Raw genomic sequence first — 25,811 nt, 5'->3', positions numbered from 1 at the left:
GGGGGTGGTGGCCCCATAAGTCCCTGCCCTTGTCCCCTGTAGGTAGCAGCGGGGGTTTGTCCCACAGCTCCTAGCTGGAGCCACTTTAGTTTGGGAGCCAGAGAGGCACGCGTTTGTGGCTGGGAGGTAGCCCTTCCGCTCTGGAAGCCGCCTGGCTTGGGCAACCACATTCCTTTAACGTGCTGACATTGACCGAGCTGGACAGGGGAGGAGGGCTCCAGGGCCACGTCCGTGCCCTGTGGATAGGAGGAGTGTGGTGGGTGAGGTGGGTGCTTGAAACAGGATGTCCCATCCTGGGGGCGGGGTGGGCAGTGGCTCAGAGAGAGGGGAGCCCAGGGGCACCAGGAAGGACCCTTTTATTTTGTTGGAGGGCACGGTCTTTGGGGACCTCAACTCCCTTCTCTGTGAGGTTGGGAAACATGTGCTATGCTCTTGACCATGCTGGCTGTGTCTGAGCATGTGTTGCAAACCAAAAACCCCCACCTGGAGCTAAGAGGCCATTAACATGGCCAGTTTAGCCCACGGACCAAGGCGTCACTGTCTTCCTGTGCAGAGAAGACAGAGCTTTGGCAGAGTTCCTCCCCGCTCCTGGGCCTGAGGGGTGGGGCTGGCAGCCTTGACTGGTGGAATCAGACAGACCTGGGCTGGGACCCAGGTTCTGCCACCTGCAGTGTAATCTCGGCAAGTCACATCACCTGCATGGCCAGCTCACCTGTTTGGTGGGGCTGGTCACACCTTCCCCGCAGAGTTGCCGCGAGGGACCGATACGATCACAGGCGGACGAGGAATTCTTAGCTCCGAGTGGGTGCTGGGTCCCAGCATCTCCGGCTTTTCTATTTCCAGCTTCTCTGAGCACTCCCTATTTCCCCGAGGTGCTCCCTGGCTGGGGAGGTGACTTTGGTGGCAGTGCGGGTCACATCGAAGGGAGCGGGGGCACTTCCGCCTGCCTCTGCCCCGGCCCACACAGTAGTTGGATCCGCACAGCCGCTGGTGAGTCAGCCCCCTGGCACAGGTGTTCTTGGCTGAGGCTGTGCTCTGGCCAGGCCCGGGGTGCGATGGGCTGAAGTCAACTCAGCCAAGCCTGCCCCACTTTGGAAGACCCTTATTGAGGTGGACAGCGGGCAGACCAAATGCCTCGATCACCCGTTTCCCTCCCGGCCACCCCCGATGGCCAGTGGGACCTTTTACTTTTATAGAATTGACTATGGGAAAAAGTCAGCGTCACCCCACTAGGCTCTCCGGTCTTATCCCAGCCCTGAGCCTCGGGGTCCTCAATACAGTGCAGGGGTGCAGACTAGGTCTGAGTTTGGACTGGGGGCTGCTGGTCACCAGCAGCTGCTGGTCCCCTGTCATCATGGACAGGATGAATGTGGTGGCATGTGCTTGGAGCACGGAATGCCAGTAATTCCCTACTCCATCCTCCGTGCCGTCGTCCCTTTGACTTTTTCCTTTTATCCTTCTGACTATGCAATGTTTTCCTAATCATCGGGGCTCCACTTTAGGCCAATGTAGGAGTTTCTGGACCAAGGGCTGCTTATCTGAGTTTTTTTTTTTTTAATTTTTTTTTTTTAACGTTTATTCATTTTTGAGACAGAGAGAGACAGAGCACGAACAGGGGAGGGTCAGAGAGAGAGGGAGACACAGAATCTGAAACGGGCTCCAGGCTCTGAGCTGTCAGCACAGAGCCCGACGCGGGGTCGAACTCACGGACCGTGAGATCATGACCTGAGCCGAAGTCGGACGTTTAACCGACTGAGCCACCCAGGCGCCCCTATCTGAGCTTCTTAAAAGCTCCCTGGGTGATCCTGCTGCACGGGGCTCGTTGGGAACCACTGGATTTTGTCAGGAGAACGTCTCCGTGTGGGGCCGGTCTGGCTGTAATGTTTGCACATCCCTAACCGGGAGCGGGCCTCAGGCACAAGCTAGCTTCGGCCTCAGATGATAGAAGCACCGTATTGATCCCTTATGTTGTCTTATACATGGCAGTCGACTCTCATCCTGGTGGTCTATTTGAAGTGAAGATAAAAAATTCTCCTTCTGAAAGAAATTTAAGTTTAAATGGGTGGAATTAAAAAAAACAAAAAACAAACTAAGGAGGAAAAGTAAGCCAGGCATCCCCAGATGTGCCCAGAATCACGGATGTGATGCGCCGATGGTCGGCCCATTCTGGATATCAGGGATTGCAGACTTGTAGCTGAAAGGAATAGAATGGAATCTTCTAGATTTCCAGACCTCTCAGGAATGCTGTGCTGATAGGCTGGGGGGGGTGTGCGGGGTGGGTGAGATATTTGTCTTGAGCTGATAAATGGAAGTGGCCAACCTTGTCTGTAAAGGGACAGATAGTAAATATCTTTGTCTCATGGGCCGCACAGGCTCTCATAATTCCTCAGTTCTGTTATATCTGAAGCAGCCACGGACTCCCGTAACGAGTGGGCGTGGCTGTGCCCCAATAAAACTGCATACGGGACACTGGAATTTGAATTTCGTGTCACTTTTACCTATCACAGAATATTACTCTCTCAATTTGTTTTTCAACCCACTTGAAAATGTAAATATCGTTCTTAGCAGGAGAGCGGTGCTGAAACAGGTCATAGTTTACAGGGCCCTGTTCTAGAAGCCTTTTAGAAGCCTCTAGAAGCCGGGGAGGGAGGGGGGCGGCTTGCAGATTTGAGGAAGTCTCTCTAACCATTTCAGTTCTGAAAACTCTAGTTCTGAAACAGGTCCCGATCTTTTACACCGGCTGCTTAAAATAAAATGGTTCATAACTTACGACCTGCGTTCAGCAAACCTCAAGTCTAGTGGCAAAGAGGGGAGGAACCCGGAGGGAGAAAATTTGTCCCGTGCTGGCTGTGGAGCCCTGGGCTGGTGGCTGACCCTCTCCGAGCCTCACTTCTTCCATCTCCATCCATACAGGGAGGCAGTAATAGTGGGACCTACCACATCAGCGAAGTGATCAATGCGAGGGTTAACGCATACCTAGCACATAGCACCCTCTCCACCGAGGTCAGCTATATTCTCTCACCTCCGCGAGGGTTCCGGGATACAGGTGGATGCGAGTGCTTTTCCCTTCAGCCAGCAGACCCCGCACAGTAGACCTTACTTAGCGCTTTATGGAGAAGGAGGCCCGGAGACCTTACGGAGCTTGTCCAAGGTCACGGCTGGCAATAAATAGCAGAGCTAGAAGACTGTGTAACTCGTAGGACCTAGCTCTTGCCATGCAATGCCCTTGCAGGGGACCAGAGGAGGCATTAAATCTAATTCAGCTCCATACTTGTGGAGGGGTTAATGCAATCAGCATCTTTCCCTTTGCAGCCAGGCTCTTAAAGCTCCTCTGTGCTGTGCCTCAAATTCTCTGGGGGATGAGCATCATTTGAGGGACCCCACAGACTTCCAGCAGCCCGTGGGGGACTCCAGGCTGAGGGTTTTCTGTCAGTATCCTAGGGGGAACTCTGTTGCTCTGCAGGGAGCTCTGGTTTAGAAATCCCAGCCTGGAAACGGGCATCTGGGGAAGTCTTTAAGTTTTTCTGACTCCCCATGGGTGAGAGCGTCTGTGGGGTCTGAGTCTCTGCAGGGCTAGTGGGGAAGGCTCTAGAAAGTTCTAGAAGACTGGATCCAGGGTAGCCGCATTTGAAGAAAGGAATCGTCAGGGTCTTAGGAAATAACTACTGGCTGTGAGTTCCTAAAAAGTGTTATGCCCTGGTTTTCACTTCTGTAAAATGGACGTGGAAATGTCATAATTAGTTGCCTGTTGCTTGAGCACGTGCTTGTTGGACGCCCGCCACGGGCCTTGCTCTGAATGCACAAAGGACGCCTGGGGGGTGGGGGAAGCCTGACCTTGGATCCTGGAGGCCTCTGGAGATAAAGCTCAGACAAGGGGAACAGTGAAGGGATCGGGGATTCTGTGTTTCTGGCAGAGCTGCGGCCAGGCTCCGAGCTGGGGAAGGTGTGCTGAGCCAGGGTTTTCTGTGCCCCTTGCACTTGTCTGAAGACTTAATCAGAGAAGGGAGGACACATGGACGTTGGAAACTAGCCGGCCGGCTGCCCCATCTGTAACCTGGAGCACCTTCCGGTCCCTCTCAGTTACCTGAGGACAGGCTGCCTCAGTGCAGGCTGCTGGAAACCCAGCCCCCACCTGTGAGCGGCTGAGAGGTGGGGGTGGGGACAGGGGTGTCAGGAGTTGGGGGGAGGGGTCTTGGGCGAGAAAGGAAGATGGGGGCAGGTGTGACCAGCTGTCCCCGGTTTGCCCTGGATTGAGGGGTTTCCTGGGACACAGGACTTTCAGGGCGAAGACGGGGTAAGTCCTGGGCAAACCAGGACAATCGATCACCCTTGGTCAGTGAGTCATGACACCTTGACTGTGGCATTGGGCAGTCTGGGTCATGGCTGGGCAGTGTAAGAGGGGTCCGCTCTCCCCCGAGCCTCAGTGTCTGCTCAGAGCCCCTGTGCGTGAAGAACCACACTGACTGCTGTCCCTCAGGTCTGTGGGCGCATGATGGTAGAAACCAACCCACCCCCGAGGGGACCGGCCCACCCCCGAGGGGACCCACCCCTGCGGGTCCCAGAGCACAGAGCACTTAGTAAATGCTGTAGGGCGAATGGATGGGGGCTGAAGGTCTCCATCACGCTGGGGCAAAGGACTCAGATGCTAATTCATGCTTTGCCACTTTGCACATGCTGTTCCCTGTCCCTTGTCCACCTCCTCTGTGTCCCATCCCTTGATCCTTCACCATAAACAGTGTCTCCCACCTCCTCTGTGTCTCTCTGAGCTGCACCTTTCTCAACTCCCTAACTGGGCGTCTTTCTATATGCATCTTTCATCCACACACTGTGGCTCCTTGGGGAAGGTCCCTAGTGTAGTATTTCCTCTGTCGCCTTTGGGGCCTGGAGGTTTCTTGAAGGAACGACTGGCGCTGAACCCATGGAGCAGAGCGTCATTCGTGCCTTGCTGAGGGCCTACCGTGAACCGGGCACTGTCCCAGGAAGTGGGATGGGAGCCGTGGACATGACTGGCAGAGTCTTTGCTCTGATGGGACTTAGATTCTAGAAGAATCTGGAATCATCCAGATCCAACAAGCAAGCAGTAACTAGGCAGCCCGTATCAGAAGGTTGCATATGCTCTGAAGAAAAGGAAAAGAAGGAGGCAAGTCTCTGAGCCCCCGCCAACTGTCAACAGGCGGGGGGTGGAGGCTGCAGCTTGGTGGCGGGGGTGGGGGGACGTGGGGGATGGTTCCGGCCTAGCGCATCGTGGCACCTTCCTATGGAGGCAGAAAGAACGTACCGTCTCCTGGGTGGTCGCAGCCTTACTGATCACTGTGGTCAACTCAGGGTTGGTGGCGTGTGGGCCATCGGTCCCTTCAAGAAAATCTGTCAAAGCCAGCATTGTGTGAGTGAGGGAGAAAACACATTTTGGAAAGTCAAATGATGTTTTGTGCCTGGTGTGGGGGCTGAGTGTGCGTCTGCCCGTCTCCTCAGCGTGGGAGTGCAAAGTTCCAGGCTCACATGCTGGGTGGTGACCTTGCCGGGACAGCAACAAGAGGGGACATGAGCTCTGCCAAGGGACCGGTGGCAAGAACCCGGGAGCCCAGGCTTTTCCAGTGGGAAGGGGATCAAACTTGCTCCAGCCCAAAGCAGGGAGCGGGTCAAGGGGGTTAAGCTTGATCCCTTTCCATGAGTTGCACTTGACAATGGAGTACTATCCCCTGGGACTGATGGGGAGCTCAACCCCAGACACCGGCCTTTCCAGGAGGGAGGAAGCCGCCTCCTCTGCAGGGCCAAAGCACCCCGAGATTGGGGAGCACGCTGCTCCCCAGGGCCCCAGGGGATGGCTTTTGTCTGCAGCCCCTAGTGCCAAGGTCTGGGAAGTTCAGGTGGCCCCTGAGTCTACAAGGATGTCACGCGTGTTGGTAACATCCTCATGCTGAGACCCTGGAGGACAGAGCAACGGAAGTCAGTCTACAAGCCAGGTGCCCTTGGCTTCCCACAGATCCATCCTAAACGTGGCGTCTTGAAGCCCTGGCAGGAACAGGCATGTGCTAATTATAATCTGTGCGGACTGTTAACACTCGACCTTGGGCACCGGGGAGGTGAAGGTTCCTGGGGGGAATGTCCCCAGGGTGCTCCGAGGCTCACAGATACAAGGCAGGGGTTGGCAATCCAGGGCGTGGAGTCTTCTGGATGGCCCAGTGGATATCACCTTGCAGCTCCAGAGGAATGGGGACAGTTTTAAGCGTCTTGGGCTCCGCTAAGAGGAGAGGAGAAGGCAGCAGGTTACTTGCTGTGCGACCTTGGGCAGGTTATATAGCCGCTCTGACTCTTGATTTCTTTAGAAAAAGGCAAGCACTCCTACTTAACAGTGGGTGGGAGACCCCAATGAGCTGATGTGTATAAACACCTAACGGTGCTTGGCACCTGGTAGGTATTTAGCCGTGTCCCAGACCTCTGCTCGCTGAGAAATCCCAGAGTGCTTCCTGGAGGCAGTGATGGGTCAACGTAGCCAGGGAAAGAAGACCATGAAGGGGAGAAGCCCCAGGAGAAGGAGAGGCTCCAGCTGCAGGGAGAGGAGGTGGGAAGGGTAGGAGGCGAGGCTGCGGAGATGAACAGAAAGGGACTTCAGCTGTCCTGTTAAGCATCTCAGATTTTCTCGGTTGGGGGCCGTGGAGCACTGGACGGTTTAAGTCAGAAAGGCCTTGACCCTGAGCCCTTAAATACCCTTTTCTGTCAGGAAGAGAGGACTCTGGTCCCTCTGCCTCCTGCAGGCTTCTGGGGAAAGGGGCGAAGTACCCTGATGCCTGAGGCTCGGGAACAGGGCAGGGATTTGGCTCCGCAGGGCCATGGCTCTTGCCAGGGTTCAGCGAGCACAGCCCCCAGGGCGCCCCGCCTCCAAGAACCACCCCCCCCCCCCCCAATCTGGAACGAACCCTGTTTTCCTTGGGCTGTTGGTCCCACAGCTGGAGTGCCTTTTCTTAATTGAAAAGCGATGTTCAAGTTGTTCTGTGTCGTTTTCTAAGCCAAACCTGAAAACCATGGGAGGGCGCTTTTCTTGCCCGGAAAGTAAAGTGTGCTGGGCTTCCTAGGCTGCCTTGTTCTTGGTGACGACCGGGGCCCCTGTGGGTCCCTGTGGGTCTGAGAGGCGAGCCCTACTGGGCCCCAGGCTCAGCGCCAAGCCTTTGTATGCCCCTCGGTGCCATTGTTAGTCTGGCTTTACAGACAAGGAAAGCTAGGAACAGAGAGGGTAACAAACTTGCCCAAGGTCACACAGCTAGTACATGGAGCAGCCAGATTCAGTCCCAGACTGACCGTGCTTCAAAGTCTCTACCTTTTCTGTGCAGCGTAATGTGACTGCTGGGCTTAATACTTATTTGAACTTATTTTGAAAGTCGAACAGACCAGAGAAACCTCTTAATTTGTTATTAGACTGTATGTCACTTTAAAGCCCTTTAATTAAAAAAGCAGTTTGTGGGGCCCCTGAGTGGCTCAGTCGGTTGAGCGTCCGACTTCAGCTCAGGTCATGATCTTGCAGGTCGTGAGTTTGAGCCCCGCGTCGGGCTCTGTGCTGACAGCTCGGAGCCTGCTTTGGATTCTGTGTCTCCCTCTCTCTCTGCCCCTCCCCCGATGGCACTCTGTCTCTCAAAAATGAATCAACGTTAAAGAAAAAAAATTAAAAAAAGAAAAACAAAGGATACATATATTCATTCAGGGAATCTTTATTAAAATACGGCTTTTGGAGGGGCGCCTGGGTGGCTCAGTCGGTTGAGCGTCCGACTTCGGCTCAAGTCGTGATCTCGAAGCTCGTGAGTTCGAGCCCCACGTCGGGCTCTGTGCTGACAGCTCAGAGCCTGGAGCCTGCTTCGGAGTCTGTGTCTCCCTCTCTCTGCCCCTTCCCCACTCACCTTCTGTCTGTCTCTCTCAAAAATGAATAAATGTTAAAAAAAAATAAATGAAAAAAAATTGTAACTCTCCCCTTAAGGAAATTGCAGTTTTAAGTGTCCCTCTGATCCCACCGCTCTAAGAGAGCTCCTTGTCTTTTTCCATATTCCTTTCAATCTTTGTCTGTTTTTGACACAGCTTTTGCTGACGTTGCCAGCAAGGCTTGGCACATTGCAGCCTACTGGCCGCATGCCACTTGTTTTTATAAACAAAGCTGTTGGAATACAGCCACGCTCATGGCTCGCTTACTATTACCCACGACTGTTTGCACACCACAGCCGTGGATCTGAGTGGCAGCGACAGAGACCACATGGCTTGTGCAACCCGAAATCCTCCCCGATCCTTTCCAGAGAAACGTTGCCGGCCCCTGGTCCAGAATGCACGGGGTGTCACGGCATGCTCGTTTTTCTGGTCAGCTGCAGCATTATGCCACGGTGTGACCTGTCCCAGTGTCCCTTGTAAATGGCCCAGAGTCCGTGAGATGGGTATCACAGAATTTTCCCGACCCTTTCCTTTTTGCCGGCCTGTCATATGGCACATCTTTTGTTTGATTTCGTCTTGTTTTCCCTCGTGTCCGCATTTGCTAATTTATCACTTCTTTGAAACACGGATAGAACACCCACTGCTTACCGGTACCGTCCTGAGCTCTTTACCAGCCCAACTCACTTTATTCTCAGATCGGCGATAGGAGGTCTTCTTCTTACCCCCACTTTACAGATGAGAAAGTGAAGGCAGGGGAGTTAAATGCACGTGGCTTCGATCTGAATCTGCTAAGGAGGCTAGCTCCGGAGGCTTACCAGCTGTTAGGAAGCTTCCAGAAGGAGCAGGCCTTTGTGACTGTGATGAGGTACGGCGGCGGGGGGGGGAGGAGGGGGTCCAGTGACTCACCAGGATGAACCCTGCCTTGCCCAGCCCAGCCGCCCCACCTCACCCAGCTTGGACTCTTCTCTGATCATCCTTGTCACAAGCCCGGCAACCAGGGCCACGTGAGCGCAAATGCCGTTTCTTTGTGGAAAATGGCTCAGAAAAGAGGGCTGGCCGCCGATGCTAAAGATGCAGTGAGGGCCCAAGAAAATGATGTCTCCTGGTCAGAAAAATACCGCGTGGGTGTAACAGATCAAGGGCTCTGCTTTGCGGCCACAGGGATCCAGGGTCTTTGCTCAATTGTTAAATAAGCGAGCAATGTGCAAATTCTCTAATCAAACTGCGGAGAACAACAACAAAAATGCAACGTTCCGGTCCGGCAGCGTGGCAACGGTTCAGGATGATCTGTGACGTCCACCCCGTGGAATAGTCTGGGTCGCTTACAGTGAGAAATGTTCGTGGTTAACACCATGAGTGGCGTGGGGAGGGCTTGGCTTTAGCCTTCCCCGAGCCAGGGGGGGTCCCGAGAGATCCGCGGACCTCGTCGGGACAACAAGCGGGCCCCAAACGAGACCTAAGGTTCCGGGTCCGTGGGGCCCTCGTGGCCCCTCCAGAGCTCCTCGACCATTGTCCCGGGGGGGTGGATTAAAATCCTTGGTTCACAGAGACATGCTGAAAAGGTGCTTCCCGTAGGACACGTGAGCTGGTGGCTGGCAGAAGGGCTCAGGCAGAGAAACGCCTTGGCCTAGAGATCCGGGTGGGAGAACCTGGACACCGTGCCCATCTCCCAGAAGAGTAAAGGGACGCGGAGCTGCCAGGCCACCCAAGGGTGCAGGACCTGGTGGTCCTCTTCCTCTCTGATCCTCACGCCGACCGACGACCGCAGCGTCTGGCACAGAGCAGGCGTTGAGACGAGCTTTGCCAGTAAAGGCACCGAGCCTCTCCCGCCCGGGCTGCGGGGCGGAGGAAGTCAGGCCTGCTGTGGTTCTCGCTTAGGAGACAGCTGGGCCCGACCCGAGTCTCTGCCTGCTCACTCGGGGTCCTTGGAGGGCGTGCCCTGAGCCAGACACCCAAGAGACCCGCTGGGGAGGCGTCACCAGGCCCATCAGCGCCAACTTCAAGGCACGCGTGCCTCTCGGGCTTGCCCCCCGTCCCTGCCGCGCTCACCGTGGAGGGCTGGCCCCGCCTGGGCGCCTTGTCAGCCTGAGCCTCTGGGGTTCACCCCCGAGCTTGTCTGCCTCTGCGGCCGGTCGGGTGTGTGATGGGAAATCCTGTTCTGACTCAGAGAGGAACCCTCCCCCTCCCCCTTCTTTTGCCTACCTGACTCACTTCCTCATTTTGCAGACCATTTTGTACCATGGCATGGGTGATGGAGCCAGACAGGCCCGGGCTAGTTCCCAGCTCTGTGCCTCAGCAGCTGTCCGACCTGGGCGGCGCAGGTGGCCCCTCTGGGCCTCAGTTTCCCCATCTGTAAAGGGGCGCAGTCACCCCTGCCTTGGTGTTGGTGGGTGATGGATGGAGAGCATCTGGCCAGTGCCTGGGAGACAGCAGGCGGCCTCCCACGTGGGCGCTTTCGCTGACATGTGCCCCAACCCAGAGCAACCTCCTTTGGCACCGAAAGGTCAAGATCCGTGGTGAACCTGACACCCGTGCCCCCCACCCCGCTCCCGGGGCCACTGTAGGTCACAGCTGAGCTTGGGGTGGGGACAGGGTAGAGCAGGCAGGACACCTGTTACCCACCACGGTGCGTGGCTGCGTGCTTTGCTGGCCGAGGGCCCACGAGGGCAGGCTTCAAGCACCAACACTGGGAGGCGGGAAGCTGTTCTCCGCAGCTCATCAGATGTCTGCATGTTCAACCGGTTGTCGAGGGAAGATCTTTCGACTTGAACTCTTGCCCTTGTGTTTGAAGAGCAGGCTTCGGAGGAGAAGGATGCCCTGGGTTAAGTGACACTTTACGAGGCGCTTTCCCCGCATGTGGATTGACGTGCCGGGTGGCAAGAAGCCCGCTCAGTCCAACATTGTTTTCAGGTGGTCGGTCAGATGCTGCCTGGCTGCTTGCGGGTCCGTCCCTGACCAGAGGGTGCCACTCCCTCGCTCGCAGACCCTCGCTGGCTCCCTATTGCCTGCAGACGAAAGTCAGTGCACCCCTTGAATCCCCGTGCCGTTCGGGCCCCATGCAGCCTGCTCTCTGACAGCTGCATCTTTCTGCCTCTCTCTAACAGTTCCCAAGCCCGCGCTGCAGCCTGAACTTGATCTTGCACTTCCCCACCTCCCGGCTTCCGCGCACACCGGGCGCATCTATTTGTCATGCTCTCTGCCACTTTGCATCTTATCCAGACCCTGCTCATCCTCCACATCTCAGCCAGGGTGTCCCCTTCTCTGTGAACCCCTTCCTGGATCTTCTGATCGACGTCATTGCTCTGTTCTCTAGGCTCCACGAGCTTCTGGGGTGCCTCTCCACCTGGGCACCCATAACAGCCTCATTTAGAGTTCATGGTCATGCAGACTGTGAACTTAATAACCTGCAGGGTATGTGGGGCTCCGTGCATGTCAGAGGGTCTTAGATTTCACTCCTTGTCTCCCAACTGTTAGCTCTGGGACCCTGGGCAGGCCACGTGGCTTCTCCATCTCGGTGTCCCGATCTAGAAGATGGAACTGAAGATTGAGACCGACTCTTAAGTGTAAAAAATATTTTTATGGTTAACTCAGCAGAAGCCGTCGAATCGAGTAGCTTCTCACAGGGAGGGTTTGTCCCTCTCGGGAATTCCCGATACCAGATGGCGTGTCCTTGACTTGCAGACCCTGTCGGGATGCTTCCGAGGGCCTCACTTCTCTTAGTTTCCTCTGAGATCGCTCAGCTTTGTAGCCCCAGGATAGGCTACCTGGAATAGGTAGTGAGCCACCCATCATCAGCGGTATACAAGAGTCTTGGAGGCCTCTGGATGGGTATATTTTTCAGGAAATTCGGGCAAAGATGGATGCTTAAGCTAGGTCTTTTTGAATAACCCTCTTAGTTTTCAGATTCTTACTGTTTCTTAAAAAACAAAAAACAGCTCTGTTGAGATATAATTCACCACATACAGCTCACCCATTTCAAGTATACAATTTGGGGAGCCTCGGTGGCTCAGTTGGTTGAGCCTCTGACTTCGGCCCAGGTCATGATCTCGCAGTGCACGAGCCTGAGCCCCGTGTCGAGCTCTGTGCTTGACAGCTCGGAGCCCGGAGCCTGCTTCGGATTCTGTGTCTCCCTCTCTCTCTGGCTCTCCCCAGGTTGTGCTCTGTGTCTGTCTCTCAAAAATAAACTTAAAAAAATTTTTAAAAATGTAAAGTATACAATTTGATCCCTTTTAGTACATTCACAGCGTTGTGCAGACATTACCGTGATCATTTTTAGAACATTTTTATTACCCCAAGAAGAAACCCTGCCCAGCCCTCATCCTCCCCCGGCCCCAGCCCTCGGCAACACCAGTCTGCTTCCGTGTCTATAGCGTTGCCTGTTCTGCACATTTTAAGTACGTGGAATCATGCCATATGTGATCCTTTGTGATTGGCTTTTTTCATTGAGCATCATGTTTTTGGGGGTCATTTATGTTATAGGATCATCAGGGCTCCCTCCCTTTTTCTTGCTGCAGAATATTCCATGGTATGGATATAACACATTTTATTTATCCACTCATAGGTTGATGGACATGTTGTTTCCACGTTTTCCGCATCTCTTTCCATACTTTGTTATTGTCTGTCTTTGAGTCTAAGCATCCTAATGAGCGTGTGGTGATAATCTTGTGGCTTTAACTCGCATTTCCCTGGTGGCTAATGATGTTGTGTGTCTCTTGATGTGCTTTTTGGCTATCTGTACGTACATCTTCTTTGAAGAAATGTCATTCAGTTCCTTTGCCCCTTTTATGATTGGGCTTTTGTCTTTCTAGATAGAAGTCCCTTGTCAGATAAATCATTTGCAGATTTTTCTTTCATTCTGTGGGTTTTCTCTTCACTGTCCTGATGGCGTCCTTCAAAACAGAAAAGTTTATCATTTTGATAAAGCCCAGTTTATCTAATTTTCCTTGGTTGTTTGTGCTTTTGTTGTCACATCTAAGAAGTCAGTGCCTCATCCAAGGCCAGGAAGATTTATGATTTATGCTTATGTTTTCCTCTAAGAATGTTATGGTCTAGGGGCGCCTGGGTGGCTCGGTCGGTTGAGCGTCTGACTTCAGCTCAGGTCATGATCTCGTGGTTTGTGAGTTAGAGCCCCGTGTAGGGCTCTGTGCTGACAGCTCAGAGCCTGGAGCTGCTTTGGATTCTGTGTCTTCCCCTCTTTCTCTGCGTCTCCCCTGCTTGGGTGTGCTCTCTCTCTCTCTCAGAAATAATAAAATCAATAAACTTTAAAAAAATACAAAAAAAAAAGATTTTTGTAGTCTGGCTTTTACATTTTGGTCTTTGATCTATTTTGAGTTACTTTGTGTATATGGTGTGAGGTAGGGGTCCAAGTTCTATCTTTTGCCTGTGGTTATCAAGTTGTCCCAACACCATTTGTTGAAAAGACTTCTCATTGAATTGCCTTGGCACCCTTGTTGAAAATTAACTGTCTGTAAATATGGTAGCTAATTGTTTCTTTATCTGTGGGTCAATTTGAAGACATGCACATTACCTCGGATGTATTTATACCAAGATAAATCCTGGCCATAGCTCTGCCACTGAGCAAGATCTTGGGTGGGTCTCTTTCTTTCTCTAAGCCTCAGTCTCCCCATCTATAACATGGCACAGCTAGATAAGATTCCTAAGAGGTGGTCCGATTATTACGTGCTGAGACTCAGGGAGGACTCTGCAGAATCTTTCATTGGCTCCTTGGGGCATCCCATCATCCTGTGAGCCCAGCCCTGCAGCCTGAGGTCGTTGAGTTATGCAGGCATCCAGGTCCCTTCTGGACCCAGCCTGTCTGGGAGCTGCAGGAGCACGGCATAGGGACCCCAGGGAACCCCCGTTTCAGAGCTCAGAGAGCCCTTCGCACAGTGCGTGCTTCTGACTGTTGGTTAGAGGTGCTGGCTTTTGTCCTCAGGGAACCTCCTGTTCAAGGAGTCGGATGGCAGGGCCCTTGGAATTGGATCGGGTTCCTCTTGGCTGCGTGTCCCCCTGTCACTCAGCTCCTCACTCTTCTGGCCGTCAGCCCACAGCCTGGGAGCTGAGCCACCCACAGCCTTAAAGGAGGAGGGGCTTGGGAAGTGCTCCTCGGAGCCTGGGAGCTTCGGACAGGAGTTCTAAGTACAGATGAAAGTCAATCAGGTGGTTGGCCTTTGGGGACTGCAGATTACAACCACTATGAGCTATCATGGCCTGCCTAAAAGAAGAGTTAAGTTTGGAAAACTGGCGGTGAGAGGGTGTGCAGGAGCCAGAAACACCCTCACACATCGCCGGTGGGAATGGACAGAGGTGCGGCCGCTTTGCACAACAGTCTGGCGGTTTCTGAAAAAAATGTCAACGCACACCTGCCATCGGAGCGAGCCACTCCGCTCCTAGGTATCTCTGCGAGAGACATGAAAGCCGAGGTCTACACACAAAGTGTTCAGAGCAGCGTTATTCATAATCATCGAACACCACATCAGTGGGTGGACCGAGGGAACCACCTGTGGTCCGCACAGACCGTGGGATATTACTCAGCACAGAAAGGGACGAGCCATCCATATGGGCCACAGCATGGATGCATCTCAGAGTAGTTGTACCGGAAAAAAAAAAAAAATGTTGCGCCCAGTGAAAGAAGCCAGGCCAGAAATAAAGAAAGAAAGCATTTAGGGTGTCATGCAATTTATGTGAAATCCTCCAGAAAACGAAAAGCAGTCTCCAGGGACGGTGCGCACATCAGCGGTTGCCGGGGACGGGGTGTGGGCAGAAGGGAGGGATCAGAAGTGGGATCAGGAAACTTCAGGGGGTGATGGATGCGTTCTTTATCTTGACCAGGGTGATGCTTTTATGGGTGTATATGGCAAAACCTACAAATTGTACTGTTTAACCACGTGTTTATGTATCAATCATACTCCTAGTAAAGCTGTTAAAGATAAAGGCGGACCCATCTTCCAGTTGATTCATCAATAAGATGAACCTGACCCTGCCCTCCTTCAGAGAACTCCTCCTGTCTGTGCCAACAAATATGAACAATAAAATACGAACAGCACTGCCGAGCTGCGGGGTCCCATCCTGGGTCCATGGCTTACTAGCCACGCCATGCCTTCCAAAGCCCCCATTTTCTTTCTGTGCAATGGAACCGATAATTGCAACGACCTCCAAGGTCGGGAGGAGAACACGGGGAGATCCACACAAAGTGCTTAGTAAACAGGCAGCAAATGGCAGCGTGCACACGTCCCGTGGGCGCCCAAGAAGGGAGCGTCCTTGTGTGGAGAAAGAGGAAGCTGGGAAGGTCTCCACCTCTCAGTGGCTGTAAGTGGATCTTGGAAAGGGGAACAGGGAAGAGTCTGAGGGAGGAAGGTATGGAGGGGTGGGGTAGGGAAGGACTTAACCAGGCAGAGCTACGCTGGGGGTGGGGCAGCATCCCGACTCTAAGCTTCTGGAAACATCTGTGCGGTAAGATAAGACTGGGGTTAGGTGGGAGCTTCATCCTGGAGGGTCCCAAGGAGCACTGGCTTCATCCTCCAATCACGGGGTTTCTCAAATTGGGGTCTGAGGAAGATCTTTCTGGAGAATGATGAGGTTTGGGGGTGTTGGTGGGGGGTTCAGAGTCAACAGCCAAGAAAGAATTCTTGAAGATGTCTTCTGTGCAAAAAGGTGATTTTAGGAAAGCAAGGGGGGCAGGACCCGTGGGCAGAGAGAACGGCACTGGGGTTGTGCCGAGTAACTGGTTATATGCGGTGGAGTTGGGACCGATAAAGTCAAGAGAAAGTTTCTTTCTTTCTTTTTTTTAAAAAAAATTTTTTTTTTTAAATTTATTTTTGAGACAGACAGAGACAGAGGGGCAGAGAGAGAGGGAGACACAGAAGCAGAAGCAGGCTCCAGGCTCTGAGCTATCAGTACAGAGCCCGACGCGGGGCTCGGACACAGGGCTCGAACTCACGAACGGTGAGATCATGACCTGAGCCGAAGTCGGTCGCTCAACAGGACTGAGCCACCCAGGCGCTCCAAGAGAAAGTTTCTTAAAGGGATTTCCACACACTAAAGAAGATTTACGGATTACTGGAGGCCTAGCTAATGTCAAGCTAAGGTTGTTTTTCCCTCTAGCCAAGCGTTATCATTAAGACAGTAGGGGGTTCCCAGAGATTAGGCTATTGATGAGATATTTGTGCACTGACGGAGACTCTGATCAATTTAACCAGTTGTTTTCCGTCCTTTCGTTTGTTCTTGGGCGGCTGGGAGTCCCCGAGGAATATCACACATGACCCACCCGGGGTGGGGGGGTTGTTTGCGCGGGGCGGGGGGGGTGACCTTGCCTTACGCTCCCTCATCAGAGACCGCAAGCTCTCTGAGACGTTCTACAATTTTTGTCTAATAAAACCAAAGTCAAAGTTAAAAAAAAGAAACAAAAACCTGCCTATGTTGGTGCGATGCTTTCGAATTGAAAGACATTTTCATCTAAGTGGAAAGCTCTCATTTCTAAAGTCAGCGTTGCTAAGGGTGGGTTCTGAGAGTACGTTCCGGCGCAGCCGTGGTTTTCTTTAAAGACGTTTGCTCACGCGTATTCCATTAGGGACCGTGTTCCATTAGGGTCACTGTGACCCAACCTGCTCCCGTGGGCTGGGGTGTCGATGGACCGGAAAGTCCAGGGAGGGCGCCCTGGTTCCGTGGGAGGTGAAGAAGGTGGGGCCAGAAGGCCAGGCCGGTCTGGTGAGTTCAGGAGGGACTTGGGAGTCACCCCTCTCTGGGGATGATTCCTGCCCCAGAGCAAATGTGAGCTGCTGGGGGCCTGGCATGAGGCTCTGCTTCGCAGGGCCGGTGAGAGGCCTGGAGGGGGAGGGACGCCTGTCGCTGCTGTCCGTGTTGTCTCGGGCGCTGCCGTGGATCGCTTGGGAAGGGCGGTCTGGGCAGGTGCAGGGACAGAGGGCTGACATCCCATCCTGGCTTCCACCCCATTGGGTCATTGTCTCAGGGAGGCGTGGTGGGGGCTGGGGCGGCACCTGGGGCTGGCCTTGTCCGGGGCCAGATGGAGCGCTGTCCTCCTGGCCCAGGGCCTTGGGAATGTCATCTACGAGACACGTGGGAGTGTGGGTGGTGCTTTTATTGCCCAGGCAGTGAGGTTGAGTCACGACCCGCAGTGTGAAAAACCAACACCGACCTAAGGCCCTCTTTTGAATCAGAGACCAGTAGGACTGAGTTGACTGGCCTGCACACCCTTAGGCCTGTGGTCTGAGGTCCTGTGTCCCAGCCAGTTTCGACCAGTGCTGACGCCCTGCCCCCAGCGCTCTCTGACCTGCATCTGACGGCCAGTCCCTGCCTCCCTGACCTCTGACCACCCTGCCCACACCGCCAAGCACACCTGTGCCCTTGGAACTATGTCCCCACACCTTGAAGCCACCTGCCCTGCCCCAGGGATGCCTTCTGCCCGCAACCCCTCCCCCGTTCTCTTAGGTGCCCTGTGCATTCTCTCCCCTCGTGGAGATTTATATTTGACGTTTGACCCTGCTTGCCAAGGCGAGCGTTCCCTGGGTAGAAATCCTGGCGTTCTCCACGCCGTGCCTTTTTGATGGAGAGCTTGGCTTCGGTCAATTTGGAGTGATTGGAAATGCCGTTTTATAGTCAGAGTGTCTGGGGCAGGAGCAGGGCCAGAGATCAGCTGGTTTTCCCTGCCAGATGCCATTTATCCGTGATGGAGAGAGAGCTGTTTGAAAATCCCTCTCCGAGCCCTTGTTGTGAAGCCAGGGCTGGCCCGTCCCCTTGGTGGCTGGAACTGTGAAGCGGACCCTACAGCCCCGTTACTACGCGGGGTTTCCTGTGTAAGCGTTTACAAGGCAGTGGGCAGAGGGTGGGCTGGGGCGCCCTGCCGGCTGTGTGGCTTTGGTGCGGTCCCTTAGCCTCTCTGAGCCTGTGCTTACCTCTGTGACCGGATAAAGCCCAGTGATCGATCCCAACTCTGGACTCAGCCACCTTCGAGGGTCGTTAAAAGATCAGCCAAGATGGCGTGAGGGTTCTTTCCCTGCTCTTTGCACGTTGCTGTCAGCATCATGTTCTGCAAACGCCACGCAGGACAGAATCCCCCAGGAGCCTCGGGACGCGCCGGGCGATGCTGTGAACAATGGCCTGGCCACATCGTTGCCTGCTGTACGTCAACAAAAGAGCGTGTTCCCAGAATCCACTTGGAATAAGCTTTGGGATTAAAACCAGCTGCCCGCTGGTTCCTGAAATTCCATCTGCGTGTGTGAGAGCGAGGGTGGAAAGGGCGGCAGGGCAGGAATGAGTCACGGGGAAGCTGAGGGAGTCACCGGAGGGGAACGCGCCCCGTTCCCTGGGCGCTGGGTCGGCGTGTGGTGGGGGCCCCTGGCCAGGCTGGCGGAGCAGGTGCACCGGGCTGTCCCTGCGTATAGGGCCCGCCAGGGGGGCGGGAGTTTACCTGGGTCCGCGTCCTGAAGCCTCTGGGTTCCAGAACAAATGCCGGTGGCCAGGCACTGTACGACTGAGGCTGTGGGGGGGCCTCAGGTTATTGTCTCTGACTCCAGATTCCTGAGCAGAGGCCCAGATCTACCCCTGCAGTGGCCTTCCTGGAACCTGGATGTTCCTCAAAGATGATCCAAAGAGGGCAGGCTGCCTCAGGCTCCCCGCACGGCACGGGCCGCTCCCAGTGAGGTTTGGGGGCGCACGGGCAGGGGTGTGGGAGCCGGGTAGGGCTGTGGTGTTTAAGAGCAAAGGCACCTGAGCGGCTCGGTTGGTTAAGCATCCCACTCTTGCTATCGGCTCAGGTCATGACCTCGCGGTCGTGAGAACGAGCCCTGCGTCGGGCTCTGTGCTGAGCATGGATCATGCTTGGGAGGCTCTGTCTCTCCCTCTCCCTCTCTTTGCAAAATAAATAAATGAACATTAAAAAAAAACAACACATGGGGCGCCTGGGTGGCGCAGTCGGTTAAGCGTCCGACTTCAGCCAGGTCACGATCTCGCGGTCTGTGAGTTCGAGCCCCGCGTCGGGCTCTGGGCTGATGGCTCAGAGCCTGGAGCCTGTTTCCGATTCTGTGACTCCCTCTCTCTCTGCCCCTCCCCCGTTCATGCTCTGTCTCTCTCTGTCCCAAAAATAAATAAATGTTGAAAAAAAAAATTTAAAAAAAAAAAAAAAAACAACACAAAAAAACAAAAAGCACAGACTTTGGACTTGGGCCATCCTGAGTTCGAGTCCTGCCCCTGCTACTTAGAATCCCTCTGACTTTGGGCTGTGTTCTTAGTATCATTGATTGGCAGTTTTCTCCGCAATAATGTAGGGGCAGTAACAAGTCTCTGGGTGGGTCTTTGGAGAAGAAATGAGTTAACAGCTATAAGCCCTTTATCCTAGAGTCGGGTACACACACGATGCCAGCTATATGCTGGCTGTTACGATTTATATCGTTAATCCTGCACCAGCCGCTTTTGGCAGGCTGTTTTCCTTTCTGAATCTATTTCCGTCTTTTTTTTTTTAAGCTTATTTATTTATTTTGAGAGAGAGAGAGGGAGAGAGCAAGAGCGTGCACACGTGCAGGGAAGGGACAGAGAGAGAGAGAGAGAGAGAGGGAGAGAGAGAATCCCAAGCAGGCTCCAGGCTATCAGCGCAGAGTCCGACAGCGGGGCTCGAACTCACAAACCAGGAGATCGTGACCTGAGCCGAAACCAAGAGTCGGATGCTTAACCACCTGAGCCACCCAGGCGCCCCGTTTCCACCTTTGTAAATTGATACTAGCCACATGACAGCCGCTCTGTGAACCTGACTTTGCCCCCTCTCTGCTCGGGAGGGGGCCGGTGTCATGTTCTGGGGTGTTCCCTAATGGGATGTGCTCGGGTCCTAAGCAGGATTCTTACAGCATCTGCATCACCACACGGCAAGCTGGATTATTGTGTTTGCACATTCCTAGAGTCTGCGTTGGAGGGACCGAGGCAGGGGACTGTCCCAGCCTGGTCCTTACGGTGTCTGGCCCTTACCGGGGGCACCGCAAAGCCAAAGAGGGGTCTCCACCGTGCAGCCTCAGCTTTGTAGGTCCCAGGAAAGGGAAGGGAAGGGGGGAGTGGGGTCTGTGCCGACGGACCCCCTTCAGGAGATGGGGCTCGGAGCCCCAGTAGTCAGTCACTGGCAGGCAATTTTGTCACTGCCAGGACTCAGCACCTGCTGCTCGGGGCTCCCAGCCCGGGTCTGATGACGTCACCTTCGTCCCTCCAGTTGAGTGGTGGGGGGGCCGGCCTCTGGCTTCCCTTTTGTCTCCTGGGAGCTTCTTGGCCCCTCCCCCCACCCCCGCCGGCAGGTCCCTGGGGTTTGTGGCTGGACCGAGTGGATTCAGCTCGCCTGCTTGGATCCTGTCCAACACAGACAGGGTCACTGGCTGCCCCGGGGCGTTGTGTCGGATGCCCCATCGCGCAGGGGACGGGACCCGGTTTTGGAGGCCGTGTGGTCGCTGAGACAAGCACGGGCTATGGAATCTGACAGAACGAGGTTCACACATCAGTGCTGAAGCCACGGGCCCATGTCCCGGGCTGCTTGCTCCATGGCAGTGCTCTCCTCTGTGAGTGGACGGGGTGGTGGCAGCCCGCCCTCCGAGCACCTGTCTGCCTGGGTAAGCGCCCGAGGGGTCTCCGCAGCATTCGAAGAAGAAGGGGCTGGTGGAGAGGAGGAGGCTGGGCTGAGATCCCCCCCCACCCCCAATCAGCCGCAGCGCACGGCACAAGCGGAAGCCCCCCGCTCTATCTGCCGCCTTCCGTGTTCCCTACCCCTCAGGTCCAGGTGCCACAGGGACCGGAGCCCAAGTGCCCAGCATGGAGTGGGCCATTTATCATGGCAGCCGGGTTAGTGCCCTTGCCTCTCCTGGATGGTCTTTTTTTTTTTTTTTTTTAGGCTATATCACATCTCCAGCACCCTTTGCCCACTGCACGTTTATTTTTTTAACTTTTGTTTTGAACGTTTATTCATTTTTGAGAGACAGACAGAGCACGAGCAGGGGACGGACAAAGAGAGAGAGGGAGACCCAGAATCGCAAGCACGTTCAAGGCCCTGAGCTGTCAGCACAGAGCCTGACGTGGGGCTTGAACCCACGAACCGCGAGATCATGACCTGAGCCGAAGTCAGACGCTTAACCCACTGAGCCACCCCGGTGCCCCTTTAAACTTTTTTTTTGAGTTTATTTATTTTGAGAGAGAGAGCGAGTGGGGGAGGGTCAGAGAGAGAGAGAGAGAGAGAGAGAGAGAGCGCGTGCGAGAGGGAGAGGGAATCCCAAGCAGGCTGTCAGCACAAAGCCCGACGTGGGTCTCGATCCCACAAACCCTGACGTCATGACTTGAGCTGAAGTCGGAGACTTAGCCGGCTGAGCCACCCACCGCCCCTCGCTTCGCCCTGATTGAAGACTTTTCCGCCCCCTCCCTTTGTCCTCAGCCTCCCAGCGACGCTCTGGTTAAGCTCTCCGCTTTTGATCTTGGTCAAGCCTGCGAATCCTGCCGGTCTCCTGTCACCGTGTTCTTCTCACCGACCTGTGGCTGTGGACCCAGCTCCCTCTCAGCACCCGGATCTGTCTTGATCCGGGCTCTTCCTCTGCCCTGGCCCCGCTTGTCTGTTGTCAAGGCAAAAATGTCACCTCTCTTCCGGCTGTCATTTGTGATAACCACACAGGATGCTGGAAACCAAGGCAGTTTATTTACTTTCTCTCTCTCTCTCTCTCTCTCTGCCGGCAGACCAGCACCAGCCCGAACCGCAAAGGGCTATGTCCTTTTGCCTGGCTCTCTCGCTGATTCCTTAGGGACAGCCCAGAGACGCACGGGGAGGCCCAGTCTCTGGCCACCTGTAGCCACACCGCAGGGCTGCTTCTTGGACTTGGATATGGGAACAGCATTTTTTTTTTTTTTTAACCCTGAGCACATTTTCTTCCTTTCCTTCTCCCTCCCTCCCTCCTCTCTCCCTCCCTTCCTTCTCCCTTCCTTCCATCCTTCCCTCCTTCCTTCCTTCATCTCTTTTTCTCTTTCTTTTCTTTCTTTCTTCCTTCCTTCTTTCCTCTCCCTTTTTCTCTTTATTTCCTTCCTTCCTTCCTTCTTTCCCTCCTTCCTCTCTCTCTTTCTTTCTCCAAAATGTTTGGAAAATACGTAGTCCCATTTTTTTTAATTTTTAAGTTTATTTATTTTTTCGAGAGAAAGAGAGCAGGAGAGAGGCAGAGAGAGACGGGGAGAGAAAATCCCAAGCAGCCTCCACACTGTCAGCACAGAGCCTGACACAGGACTCAAACTCACGAACTGTGAGACCATGACCTGAGCCGAAATCAAGAGTCAGACATATAACTGACGGAGCCACCCAGGCGCCCCTATGTAGTCCCATTTTTTTTTTTTCAACGTTTATTTTATTTTTGGGACAGAGAGAGACAGAGCATGAACGGGGCAGGGGCAGAGAGAGAGGGAGACACAGAATCGGAAACAGGCCCCAGGCTCTGAGCCATCAGCCCAGAGCCTGACGCGGGGCTCGAACTCACGGACCGCGAGATCGTGACCTGAGCTGAAGTCGGACGCTTAACCGACTGCGCCACCCAGGCGCCCCCCATTTTTTAATACTATGTCCGTTCAACCCGTCCAAGGACAGACAAACAAACCTGCCAAGGCTGAGAACTCTCCTCCGGAGAGGCATGCCTGCGTGCTCCCTCCCTCGTCCTTCCCTCATGGTCCTTGGCCTCCCGCAGCTGTCCCTGTCTGCACTGACCCCCAGCCTCCACCCCCTGCCCCCCACTGTATTTCCCCTCCCTACCCTCCCTGGCCAGGGTCACCTGTCTGAAGCCTAGAATAGTTGTGTCACCACCACCCGAACATTTGCTGGCTCCCTGTTGTCCCCAGGGCCCTGGACCTGGCTCCGAAGGCTGTGATCTGGCCCTTGCACACCGCCCCGCCCCCACCAGCCTCCTCCAGTCACCTCCTCCCAGTTCCCACGTTCCAGCCTCACCATCCCCCAGGAGCCTCCCACAGCCCGCAGCAACAAACACCTCCACTCGGCCCTGCTGGCTCCAGGCCGGGTGACAAGCCCTCTTTTGTGGCCCTGTGGTCGGCGTCTCTCAAAGCTCACGTGGGTCTGTCCCCGTTCCCCCCACCGCACCCCCCCCCCCCCCCCAGAGCCACACCTCTGCCCCTGGCTTCCACAAGACAGGTTCCCAGGAAGCTTTCAGTGAGGGATGCCCTCCTGGTCCTTACATCAGTTGTGGGTGGGCTTTTCTTGAGCTGCCCATTTGATTCTTGAAACTCAACCTCGTGTAACAAAACAGGCTCCCCTTCCTATGTGCGAAGGCATAGAGCAGGCTTCCTCCCCAAGGTCCGGCTCTGAGAGGCCATTTAGGGGCCAAGAACTCGGATGGGAAACCGTAGTCTCATCGCCTCGCACCCTCTCCCTGACGGCGGTTCCCTCCGTTAGGTATGAGGCAAAGCCAAGGCGAAGCCCTGTCTCGCCTTAGCGGTGCTGGTAACCCCGTCACACCTATTTTCACGCTGCAGTGAGGTTGTACGTCTCTTGAGATGTCGTGTCTGCCCGTCGCTACTTCGAAATTCTGGTGGTCATTAGACCCAGCGTTAGCGCTGGTGATTTAACGTGTTAATAAAGAAGCCTGTGCCTGTGCGTGCACGTGTGTGTACTTCATTGATTCAGTTCAGTCTGTTTGAAAAAAAAATTTTAAACATTTTATTTGTGTTAGAGAGAGGGAGAGAGAGAGGGAGCACGAGTGCGGGAGGGGCAGAGAGCGAGGGCGGGGAGAGAGACTCCCAAACAGGCTCCACGCTGTGAGTGCAAAGCCCGACTGGAGGCTCGAACTCACCAACCCTGAGATCGGGACCGGAGCGGAGAAGGGCTCTCCATGCCTTTCGGTGATTAGGGCAGCGTTTCCCCGCCACCGTTGTGCCACGTGAGACTCTGGGGAAACTCGTCCCTGCCCCTCCCGTTCCTCGCTCGGTCAAGTTACGTAAAAGCCGAGCTCTTGGAAGCCAATCAAGTCCCACACTAGACAAGTGATTAAAGTCACAATGAACCAATTTAAACGCCCGCACAGTCTCCTGTGCTTTACAAACGAAGCATTCAAAGGCTGGGAGTGGCTTCAGGGAACACACTAAACGGTTAGAAAAACTCCAAACAGCTCTGAAAGGAGAACAGGCTGGGAGGCTGAGCTCTGAGCCGCAGGCCCAGGTCTCCCTCGCCGCCGACAGCGTCCCCCGGCGGTGACAGCTGTCCCCTGCGATCTGGTGGCAAAGCCCACCCAGGGCGGTGGGGGCGGCGTTCAAATGCTCTGTCCGCGCTTGTTGGACCACCGACTGCCGATCCAGAAGAGAGGGCCAACGCGGTTCCGCCGAGGTCAAGAGACTGTGTACGTTGAAAGTGATGCTCGCTCTTTCTAGAAAGTTCACAAGACGCCTAAGGAAAAACAAGGACACAAAAACTCCCAACTGCGTGTTCCCACCGTCCGCACGCAAATCGTCCGTAATCAAGTGGCCTCTGAGAGCACTGTGCCCGGAAAAGAGAGGCCTGAGGTCACGTGGGATGTGACTCGGGCCACTTCAGCCCACACCCCTTGTCACGTGGACACATCGTGGCAAGACCGCCCAACCTTCCCCTGTGAGGGTAGTCTTTTGTGGTTTTGTTTGCTTTTACTGGTGGTGGAGAGTCGTGTCTGCTAAAGATACAATTTTGCCTAATTCGGGGGTGTCATTATATCGTAAGGATGCTCCTTTATTAAATTCATTTTAGGCATACTTTTCAGTGGCTGCGTGATATCCTGAAACGCGCATCGTGCTTCCCTTAACCAACCCCCCTTTGTTGGGCATTTGGGCTGTTTCTACTTTGTCCTGTTTGCCATTTTTAACTAATGCTGTGTTCGTCAGCGTTACACTTTATACCGATGCTGGGCCATTTCACCATCGTGCGAGGCGTTGCGGGAGCTGGAAGATAAGCCACGTACAATCCCTTCCCGTAAGATGCAGATATAAATAACTTTAATCCAAAGTAGGTGATAGTTGCCGTAAGCAGACAACTGGAACCAGAATGTAGGAAAGGTCTTGCCTGGGCTGGCACGGGATTCTAGGAAAGTTACCCGCGAAAATCTGAGCCTCCGCGTCCGCAGCTACGAGGTCAGGAGGAGGGAGCTGTGGGCAGCGTGGCCGAGGGCGGGTTCAGCTGCAGGATCCAGGCCAGCAGGCAGGCGTCGCCTAAGGGGGCAAAGCGGGTGGGGATCGTCTCACAGGCAAAGGCAGTGGATCGTCAGTGACGTCTGCCGTGGGCCCAAGTTGGTGGCGAAGTAGCGAGCAGGCACCTGGCTGTCATGGGCACCCCCAGCCCTGAGATCGTGATATTCAGGCGTGGTTTCGGGGGCTGGCATCAGCCTGGCCCAAAACTGTGTTTCTTCAGTTGAGGCTTCTTTTTTTTTTTTTTTTTTTTAAAACGTTTATTTATTTTTGAGACAGAGAGAGACAGAGCATGAACGGGGGAGGGGCAGAGAGAGAGGGAGACACAGAATCGGAAACAGGCTCCAGGCTCCGAGCGGTCAGCACAGAGCCCGACGCGGGGCTCGAACTCACGGACCTGAGCCAAAGTCGGACGCTTAACCGACTGAGCCACCCAGGCGCCCCCGGTTGAGGCTTCTTGATCCATGCACCTCAAGATTCGCTATCCGTAGTGCCCATCTCAGACCGTATATGTGTTTTGGGATCCCTTGCGGAGGGGCTTCAACCCACAGAGACAGAGGAGAATTGCCCCTGAGTCTCCAGCAGGGGAGCTGAGAGGCCAGCCCAGCGCCCTGCACCTGCTCTCCCTGATCCCACAGGAGAGACCTGTCCTTCCTCCCGGGTCCTTTGGCCCTTTGACGACCACAGTCGCCCCCAGCTGTGGGGCCAGGCAGACGTGCCTGCTGGGAGGGGCA

General features: G+C 54.6%; 1 protein-coding gene across 3 annotated transcripts in view; it reads left to right on the top strand.

Annotated features, from left to right (window-relative positions):
- Nucleotides 1–25,811, top strand: part of SYNE3 (spectrin repeat containing nuclear envelope family member 3) — a 90,458-nt gene that overhangs the window by 9,191 nt on the left and 55,456 nt on the right. The window lies entirely within an intron of this gene.

Source organism: Prionailurus viverrinus, chromosome B3 (assembly GCF_022837055.1).
Source record: "Prionailurus viverrinus isolate Anna chromosome B3, UM_Priviv_1.0, whole genome shotgun sequence".
Taxonomy (NCBI): Eukaryota; Metazoa; Chordata; class Mammalia; order Carnivora; family Felidae; genus Prionailurus; species Prionailurus viverrinus.
The sequence above is the reverse complement of the archived record's forward strand: the minus strand, read 5'-3'. Positions and strand labels throughout refer to the sequence as shown.